At 42.7% G+C, this 10,581-nt stretch overlaps 1 long non-coding RNA gene across 9 annotated transcripts; it reads right to left on the minus strand.

Annotated features, from left to right (window-relative positions):
* Positions 1 to 2,959: 2,959 nt before the first annotated feature.
* LOC119344661 lies at positions 2,960 to 10,290 on the minus strand. Of its 9 annotated transcripts, none has more exons than XR_005166765.1 (11): positions 10,170 to 10,290; positions 9,521 to 9,583; positions 9,235 to 9,415; positions 8,911 to 9,001; positions 8,412 to 8,598; positions 7,102 to 7,218; positions 6,910 to 6,997; positions 6,150 to 6,272; positions 5,295 to 5,448; positions 3,760 to 4,441; positions 2,960 to 3,489 (listed from the first exon to the last, which is right to left on the minus strand). It is a non-coding gene; the product is annotated as an uncharacterized LOC119344661 (long non-coding RNA). The 9 variants fall into 9 exon arrangements; XR_005166766.1 differs by adding an exon at positions 9,918 to 10,079 and having other exon boundaries at positions 9,235 to 9,583; XR_005166763.1 differs by having other exon boundaries at positions 9,918 to 10,290.
* Between the last annotated feature and the right edge of the window lie 291 nt (positions 10,291 to 10,581).

A 10,581-nucleotide genomic window follows, 5' to 3' on the forward strand; every position in this document is an offset into this window, starting at 1 on the left:
AGATCTACATTATTTCTTGGGAATTGAACTTAAGAAGGTAAAAGATGGCATCCTTCTGACCCAAGAAAAATATGTCATGGATATATTGAAACGTGTAGGTATGACAAATTGCAAGATTTCAAACATGCCTCTCTCAACATCTGAAAAGATGTCAAAGGAACAAGGAGAACCTTTGGGAGCCGAAGAGTCAACAAGGTACAAAAGTATGGTAGGTGCTTTGCAATATTTGACATTGACAAGACCGGATATTTGTGTCCCAGTGAACAAAGTTTGTTAGTATTTGCACTCTCCTACCTCCCAACACATGACAACAGTCAAAAGAATTTTGAGATACCTTAGAGGTACCGTAAGAAAGAGCATGCCAAGTTGATGCGATCGCATAGTGAGGACCGTAAGAAAGATGGAAAGTTGAGAGCACCCGCTCACGGGTCGCTGGGAGAAAAATCGAGAGAGAGTACTGGGCTGAGTTTGCACGTGACCCAAGGAATGTATGGTTTGGTTTAAGCGTGGATGGCATTAATCCTTTTGGGGAGTAGAGCAGCTGATGGGTTTACCAAGGCCTTATCATGGCGGAAATTGGAAGGTTTTAAGAGCAATCTCAACTTGGTGTTAGAATACATTGTAACATGTATATACGGTATAAATATAAACCGTATATATGCCCAGTACGCCCGGTAGGCTAGCGCGTTGCGTGGTTGTTGTAATCTGTAGTTGTAGTTGTTAGGATTCATCCTCATCTTGTATATCTTTCTTGAGGATCAATCCAACAACCGAACTACCAAATCTTGTAAACTCCTTTGCCTATATAACATGCAACGCGTCCCTGCCAGAGGCATACGCTTCATCCAATCTTTCAAGGCCGTTTGATAGCAGGCGGCAGCTACGGGGTCTCTCCCCACTTCTTCTTCTGGCCTGGTGGTCTTCTTCCATCTCCATCAACGCGTATGCCTGTCTTGGCTTTGAACTATCTGATATTCCCCATCATTATTAGAATGATGGTAATTACAGCTAAAGATGCCATGATCTACGTACCAGGTGGTGCCGACACCAGTGGATCCTCGAGACGTGCTTCTTCGAAGCTGCACAAGTAGATTGGCCCATGAGTGGTAGTTCTGGTAGGCGCAGAAGTCCACATCTTCGGCCAATCAAGAGCCTCCGGTAAAGCCGGCAAAAGTTCTCGTATTCCAACCGACGAAGAACTCGCCATCCTCAGTGCATGCGCCGTTGGCCGTCATGGGCAACCACTTGTGTGTATGCACGGCTACCGCGTGAGGACAACGTCGATCTATGGGGCGCATCTGGTGCTGACCCGTTTTAGGCCTGCCCGGTGGCCGCTGAGGACCTAGTAGGACCCACCTAGCGGTACACTACACTGGTCATGGCGTAACATCCATTGAGCTATGACATCCCTGACGTGGACCGGATTGGTAGCAAACATCGTACATTGTAAAATTTGACCACTCAAAGTTTGAAAACCAAAATGATAATGCATCAAGTTATCAGATGATGATGATGCATATAGAAGTTGACTATCACTTTGTTCGAGAGAGAGTAGCTAGCAAGCTACTGGATATTCGGTTTATACCCACAGGTGATCAAGTTGCTGATGGGTTTACCAAGGCCTTATCATGGCGGAAATTGGAAGATTTTAAGAGCGGACGCATGATGGGTAAGTCATTTTGAGAGTATCTGATCCGTTTTGCCGAAGAAGTTTAGTTAAATTTAGCCCATATACTGATCGATTATGCACGGTTACATCTTGTGCTCAACAAACCTGCTCTATGTTTTTCGGAACTTTGCTTCTCTTTTCGAGGTTCCTTACGATGCAGTTATGGTGTGTTTGTGTATGATGCAGGCGTAATGGAGAGACTGTCCAAAGGGACAAGAAAAGAAGAAAAACGAGCGAGAGGAGATAGCAGCTGGTTGTTGACGGCGGGCATGGCGTGTAGTCATGGCCGTCTTGCTAGCTGCCGTGCTGGACGCGGGGGCACGGTAGAGAGGAATACGGTGATCTTCTCCCACCCGTCGTCTCAACACAACACAAACAACAGACAGCAAAACAAACAGAGAAAGAAAATTCCTCACTCACAGTGAAAGCAGCATCACCTCCTCCTCCTCCTCCAAGCCCCAAGTCCAAGTCGCACGCGCACCCCGCACGCGGTCAGGTGACCATCGCTTGTATATATAGCATGGTGGAGAGAACAAAGGGTCCAAGGCCGTGCCCCGGATCCGTGAGGTGGCGCAATCCAGGCCCTCCCTGGCTGCCTTATGGGCATCCCTAGGCGCATGCAACGACAATTGCTAATCAGAGGAAAGGAGGCGTCAATTTTGTGTGGTAATTGGCTCAAGTCCCGTCTTCCTCCTTGATTACTGAAGCCTGCCTCCTTGGTCTTTGAAGCCTGGGGCGGCGGCTTGCATTAAAAGTGTGTAACCAAGTGTGTGGGTGTTCAAGTCTGAAAATTTCTGAGCTCCAAACTTGACTACAGAACCTAACGTAAACTACTTGATTGTCTCCATGCCGCCACATTTGACCAATTTGTTTGCCTCCAAGCCCGGCATCTATCTGTGCTGCCACTTACAGTTGGGCAGCATAATGAGGCCCAAATAATAACCAAATCATATCTCTTGTGTTCTCCTTAATTTGCCCAAAAATAATAGTTAGTTGATCTTCGTTTGGCGTGGAATTTCATAGAGTCAACGTCGATGCTCCTTTACTATCCTCCCTAGTATATATGCAAGATCAGCTTAGTTTAGCCAACACAATCCTCTCTTGGGAATTCATAAAGCAGACGATCCAATCAGCCAGCGACATGTTCGGATTGATCGAGAACCACGACAGTTTGGAGTTCACAAACTGATTCATTCAATAATAGCCAAAAGGCTTCGTTGGAAGAAACATATACGTGTTAGCTAGGTAGAGTTTATAAGCAAATGGACTATAGGCATGTGACAGCAGATGGATCCTCAAATTGTTTATGTGATTCTTTATTTAGATCATCAGAAAAGGAAACATTCAGTTATTTGATTGCATCCTAGTACAGGATTACAAAAGGATACATTCCGTTTAGATAATGAAAAAGCTTCTTTCTTTCTTTCTTTCTTTCTCACACACAGCTACTACAGAATTAGAAAAGGTAATTTTTCAGGACTCGAGGCCCTGCTCCATCATGGAAACAAAGCTATCCAAACCAAAACAAAATCCGCTCCCAGTACAAGCCAGCATCCAAACCCAACAAAAGCTACATGACTACAAAAAAAGAGTAAATCCACGGGTGCCGCGTCGTGGCACCAACAAACAGAAAACATGATGATCCTCCGTTGCTTCGTGCGGGAGAAACATGACACAGTGCAAGGTTAGTCAGCCATGTCAGTAGGATGCTTGACGGCGAACATTTGACTAACTGAGAGGATAGGACCTTCCATGGCATCCTGTATGTACTAGGAGGCAGGGTGAGTCGTACTAGCTCCTCCCCTCTGCCTCTTGAATTCCTTCGTACAAGCCGAAAATGCATTAGATATTGGAGGAGATGAAGAAAACTAGTAGAAGACAATGATAGGGGAGGAGGGATTGTAGTTGTTGAATGTTTTTCCTACAAATCTGGTCAAACTATGCATCATTTGACTTCAAACAAATATTATAAGCCTTCTTTTCAGAGTATATTAGCTAGTCAACAAGCTGATGATAAAATGCAATATTGAGTGCTATGCTTGGATAATGAAGACTGGAATCAGTTAAGATCTGCCATAACATATTCTAACCTGATTTGGGTATAGTGTAGGACCACGGTGTTGATAGCTGCATGGCTTTCATATTCTCCTTCACAAGTGGCAGTACTGACATTTGTCAGGAACTCTGTTTGTGTCGAGCTGCAGGTGCCCAATAGTTTCAGTTATCTTCAGTTGCCAGATTGGATTTCATCAGTAGATCTTCGATCCTACCACCCAAGCCACTTCATGCCGCTTCGCGCCTATGTGCTGATGTGTCTATCGTCGATCTCTGATCCACCAGCGAAGCTGCTCCTGGACGTCGCTGTTCAAATTCCGACAACACCACTGTAGCTTATCTCTTTTGCTTTACTGCTTTCCTCTTGTCTGAATTCCATTTCTGTTAGTGCTACATTGTGTAAAAACTCTGAACCTTACAATTGGTATCATGAGCCAATCGATTCTCGTCTTAGGAGACCCGGGTCGGGTGCCGGATCCAAACAGGGGTTTGAGTCTCCAGTAAAATCCCCCATCCCCGTCACGGATCCCAACGACGAAGTGCAGCTGTCGATGGCGGCTCGGAGTGAGCATCGTTCTGGTGTAGTTTGGGGTTCACATCGGTTGCTGAGGAACCTCTCCCCTGTAGGAAAATCCCGATTCCTGATCCCGAATTGTACAACAAGTAGGAGGACGGAGGAGTTGGTGTCGGCGTATGGCAGTGTCAGAACTAGGGACACTGACATGCAAAAGAAGAAATATTCGAATCAACAGAATATACATCATGAACAGGAAAGTCATTAACAAAAACACATGATATTACTGCAACGGTGACCATCTAGTTCAAGTTTCAACTTCAAGACCACTATTCCTTCACACGAAAAAGCACCCCGAGTATCAGGAAACTCACATGGGGCATTCGATGAGATCTGGATAGAGCAGATTTATAGAGAAACGAATTGGTAGGATTTATAGAGAAAAGCAAACATATGTATCATGCCACAAAAGCAAACATCAAGGGGAGTAGTTATTAAGACTCAAGGCACATCAAAAGCAATTTGAATACCATCTTACTCTTGTAATAACTCTGTGTTTATAAACCACATGGCAGGCACCTCAAGTTTGCACATACGTACATACAGCAAGAGAAATAAGACAAGCACATTGGAAGGCAAAATTGGAGACTAACTAGAGGTGGGGCTAAGCTGTAGCAAACAAAATTATTCGATCCATTACATACTAAAGTAAGTAGTCCATTACATAGGGTTCATCGTTACAAGAGGTCATCTTACAACTCTCCCTACTACAACACTACTGCAAGGATATGATCAAATAGGAGCAAAGCATGGATGTGTATCTATGAATCAGGCAATCATATCACTAGTAGATAAAAATCACACCTAAATCAGTCGGTCTAATCATGACAACTCAAACACACTAAGCAAATGTATAAGCATAATTTGATCTCCTGCCTGTTGCAACTTGGTGCCAAGAAATAAAAATGTAGGCAGGGGGTTTGATTAACACTAGAAGGATGGATCCTTGCCGTATGAGTTCTGTTCAGGGACAGTAAATCATGGAAGAGAAGTCACCTGGGCTGGTGGTGATGTTGAACGAGCACCTTGCTCACCACATCGGCCAGAGTTGCTTCTCCTTGGCTGGATTTCCACAAACTGCAGACAAGCTGGCGGTCAAACTCAAGGTTCATGTTCAGGTAAGCATCCATTTCTTGTTTGTTGAGTTGTCCTGTAGCAAAACACAGCAGGGAAAAAGAGAGAAACAGCATCAGCAACAAGGCAAATAGATTTAATTACTGCAGAATTTGATATCTAAACTAGCAACCTTGAAGAAAGATGATTGGCATACTCAAAGAAAGATGATTAGATTCCTTTACGACATGTACTAGAAAGAGTTAATTACAGAAGGAGTTGTTTAGATTCAATAGTGATGATCAATACATGTGCAGGCGTATTTCAGTTCAACAACCAAATTTTCTACAAATATAACAGCCAGCACATGCTTCATATTTTCTCAAGCATAAAATTCATACGCTCTCCATCCCAAATAACCTGTCCCTCAAATGGATGTATATAGCACTATTTTAGTGCTATATACATCCATTTGAGCGACAAGTAATTCAGGACCGAGGGAGTACTACATGAGAAGGCTTGCAAAACAAAAACTCCTACAAGAACAGCACCGCTGGGCTGCTATACTAGCTACTACGGGATGAAAAAAACCCTATAAGTTAGCAAGGCACGATGGCCAGCCCAAAAGGTTCTCTTTGATTGTTCAATATAAATCTTCAGACCTATAAAGTGACCATAGGGGCAGCCTCTCTTGCATTGTTCAACATAATATGCTAGTATTGACCATTGATAGGTTCTTTTCAGATTGAACAGAGCACGAAGGAGAGGAGCTCATAGGGGTTGTTTTGTAGGTGATACCAAACAGCGTCGCCGGCGAAAATGGGTCCGTCCAACGGAAGATGCCGCCGAGGCCGCCGCGCCCCTTCCCCGGCACGATTTAATGAGCCCTTTCACCTCTGCAGTAGCGAATTCATCCTGATGCTGATACACAATGACAAGGGAGAGAGCGAATTTAGCACCAGCCAATCATCCTTAAACAGCAGACACAAAATGGAGCTATTTAAGCCCAAACAAAAGCAGAACCTTAACTAACCATAGATCATCCATGGCCATGAAACAAAACATTATCATGGAGATACACATAAATAAACCCATCATAATTAAGCCCAAACAGAGCATTCTGAATAATCTGGTCATATAAGCATTATAAGGTACCTCTTTCTACATGTATTAGAGAGAGCCATGCAATTAATATTAATAGTATCACTATTGGAAAGAAAGCACATATAGGAGGACAAGAACGATCGAGCCTACAGCAGCACATATACACACAAGCATAAAGGAAGAAAAAAAATTAAGTTCAAGTTTCTTGACAAGTGAAAAAGCTCAACTTTAAATAGAGATTTCTTCACTTGGTAACATAAGCTTTCACTTGATAGCAACATCCAGCGGCTATACATAGCAAGCAGCATTGAGCACAAACAATCAATGTTAAACACCAGGCAATCGAGCTAATCGAACCAAAATAGTAGGAAAATCCTAACTAAGACTAGATCATCCATTTCCACGAAACAGAGCATGGTATAGCAGAGGAAGGAAAGGAGCTGGTGTAGCTCACCATGGCGATTTTGTAGCCGATGCTGAAAAACACGCCTCATTCGCATGGCAGCGGGGCCAATCTCTATGGTACCGAATCCATCCTGTTGCTGTTCAAAGACAACAGATCAACCTCAAACAGCGGGCAATGGGGCTAATTAACTTCATAAAAAGCAAATTCATAATGATTGATCGTCAGGATTAGATTTCATACATGAAGCTGAAACTAAATGACACACATGACAGAAGTTGATCAGGAGGGAGGAAGGCTTCTAGGGATGAAACTTGTTGCTAGGGTCCCTTGACTTTGATCCCTCCAAGTCATCAAACTCTACAAAAATTAAACATTCAGATTTCACTGACTAGGGATTGAACGCTGGGTGTAACGGGAAGCAACACACGTCACTTTCAAGGACACCAACCTAAACTTTCATGACAATGCTTACATCACAACACTACAAAACTACAAACACAAGCTTCTAAAATAGCATTTGTCGATACAAACCAGAACTAGCTGGGTTGCTTTTCATAAAATTGACACTACACGGACTTAAGAGTTCAAAGTGATACCATGGCACTTGTTGAGAGAAAATAAAACATACATTTGTATGTAGCCAACAAGCCATCTTTTAGCTTATTTTATTTATCTGTGAAAACTGATGAGCAAGATCTCAGGGATAAACATACACCTCATGGAAGAAAGAAACAAGACCTACACGAAATAGGTAGCAAGCAAAGTAAACATTGCTATTTATCTATCAATCAAGCCTCTGCAGATTTCATTCACAGATAATAAAGCACAAAAAGCTAAGAAGATGTTGATACACACAGTAGAAGCTGAAGCAAAAAATGGTGCAGATTCATAGAATAAACTGAACATCCAAGCAAATTTAATTTAAATTTTGGCATGCACATGTATATACAAATTGAAGGACCAAACTTCCGGTCATGTGTATCCCGTATGTACAATTTCCAGATGCATATCAACTAGCTAGTATATATATAGGACCTCTCCTCAAACATTCAGTTTTATTGTCACACTCTAGCTAATATGGGTGTGAAGAAAGTTGCAGTTTTATTCTAACGCTCTAGGAGATGTCGTGCAGCAAGAAAATTGGATGGCCATGGACACCAATGAGAGGGGGATGCCAAACTCCTGTCAAAAAATACTCGTGCAAAAAAATGCCGAGCAAAAGAGTTGTCACCAAATAAACTGTGTTTGATATGATATGCCACGAATGCAAACATGAGAGGAGGAAGCTACAACTGAAATACTGCTGCTACAAATGAAGTTATGAAGTGGATGACACATGAAAGGTGCAAACTTGTGAATTTTATTCAGTCTGGCGTACGTATGTATGTATGTATGTTTCAAGTACCTACTACTCTTGTCAACTCCCTGCTTGCTCTTGCATGTCTAGTCGTGACCACAAGTAGCAGCACACAAACGTGCATGGAACTCTAGCACACTCAACACGACACACAACTAACAGAGAAGAAGAGAAAGGAATCGAAGTGGCTTACCGAAGCGGCCACTGAAGCAGTGTGCGCTGCGAGTCAATCTTCCCATGGTCCTGCAGCCCGTCGGGAGGGAGGCCGTCGTCAAGGGACACCGCAACAGCAATGTGCCACACCCCGCTGAAGAAGGGGGGCAGCCCTGCTGGTAAAGGGGTGGGACGGAATCGACCGAATACGGCCGGCCTCCATCGGGCTGCAGATTTCATAAATAATAATAATAAAACACACAAAGTTGAGAAGATGTTGATACATATAGTGGAAGTTCTGAAGCAAAGAAAAGAGGTGCAAATTAATCATGGAATCTATTGGTAACTGCCTTCCATGAAAGAAGAAAAAAAAATGACTCAAGATTCAGTGGGAGGTCTGTACTATATTTGTCAAAGATTACACAAAGAACCATCCAAGGAGCATGCATCCATCAAATTGGTAACATAGTTAAGAAGTTCAGCAGCTAGTACTAATTTATATAATCCAGTTGATTAATAGGAGCAAGCAGTCAACTTACACATGGCGCTGCTTGACGATGGTCGGCCTCATCTCGTCGTCGATCTTGGACGGTCAGCGATGACCATGCGGATCCATGACTTGAGCAATTTCTACACAAATAGCACACACGGTAAGAACACAGTCGTTTACGGGTGAGTCGGGTTGCAAATCGTGGATAACCAACCAGCGGCATAACCAGCGGGTGTTGTTCAGGTTAACCTTGTTTCATGACCAATCTTGCTAAATGTATGAGTTTAACTCTACTAGGAAGCAGATTTTTTTTTCTATGTGAATGAGCCAAACACATGAACTTTGTGCTTTAATGATGCACTAAGATTGCTACCTGTTGTGGTGCGCTGCGTCGTGGTGGCCAAGCTGGAGTCATCGAGCTCGAGCATGAATTAGAGTGTGGGTAAGCACGGACCTTTGTTGGTACGTAATCTTCTTGAGCTGCTCAACCCAGATTTACCGTGAAGTAATGTGCAGTCAGGAAGTTGCACCACACTTGCACACAAGTAAGTTCCCTACAGATGGATTTAGTTGGTTGTTTGACAGTATACACCATTCTAGAAACTGAAATAAGAACTTATTTTCATCTCAATGGCTGGATCCTCCCATGATTTGCTTACATCATGTACAAGTTCTTTGTTAAGCGATGACCCACTTCCGATTTGTGGTATTTCTACAATCTCCTGGAGATAGGAGATTGTACACTATAAATAAAAAAACTTCAAAATCTGGATAATATTGTAAGGCATATGATGTCAAGCGTGTAACCAGTATCCGTCACATAAAGAAGGTAACAATTCTTGACAAGGAATTAATTTTGGTATTATGAAAAAAGGAGGTCAACAGTAAAGCCTTCAAAGTACTTGAGCTTATGAAGAACTACCAAGTTACTATTTTTTCTCTGAAGAAATCAGTTGTAATAACAAGCAGATAGTATATTTCCCAGTTATCAGAAGAACAATGATTTGTGGAAAATAAAAGAAGTGATACATAAAAAGGATAGGATATAGACAATACTTTGTATAATTTATTTGGATGAATCTTTTACAGTTCAATGCATATCCGAGAATGACAGTTCAATGCTGAATCATCTACTGTAGCTGAGCTTAAAGCAGGTTCAAGGTCTGAACAAGTTCAATTATGGCCTAGCTCTTTCTGTCAACTCTAATGCTGCTTCAGCTGTAACAAGTTGTTCATGTTGCGAGAATTAGAAAGGAAACTGAATTGGCAGAGAACTGAACCGAACAGAGGAGATGGGCGAGAGAAGACCTTCCAAGGTGTCCATTAGGGACACCCTCCTCTCCCAGCAAGGCATGGCCTTGAACCCAACCTGCATGGGAGCAGCTTATCCAACGGGGATCTGCAACTGCAGGAGGCCGGACATCCACGCGCAACCTGCAAGTGAGTGATTTCAGAAAACCTTCTTACGGATGAGAAACAAACAAATAGAAGAAGAAGAAATGACTAACTCAAACAGGTTACTATGTTGTAATTACACAGTCATGCCAATGATACTAACATATATCTAGTGGAGTATCCACGTAAGCAGCACATCACAGGGCAAGAAGTGCTTGCACCAATTAAACAAGATAACATAATATAAATAAGATGGCCTAAAGTTGCGACAGGGAGTCCAATATAATAGGTACAACCTCTGTCCTGCTATATAAAGTGTATTTTG

Source organism: Triticum dicoccoides, unplaced genomic scaffold, assembly GCF_002162155.2.
Source record: "Triticum dicoccoides isolate Atlit2015 ecotype Zavitan unplaced genomic scaffold, WEW_v2.0 scaffold178529, whole genome shotgun sequence".
In the NCBI taxonomy this organism is placed as follows: Eukaryota; Viridiplantae; Streptophyta; class Magnoliopsida; order Poales; family Poaceae; genus Triticum; species Triticum dicoccoides.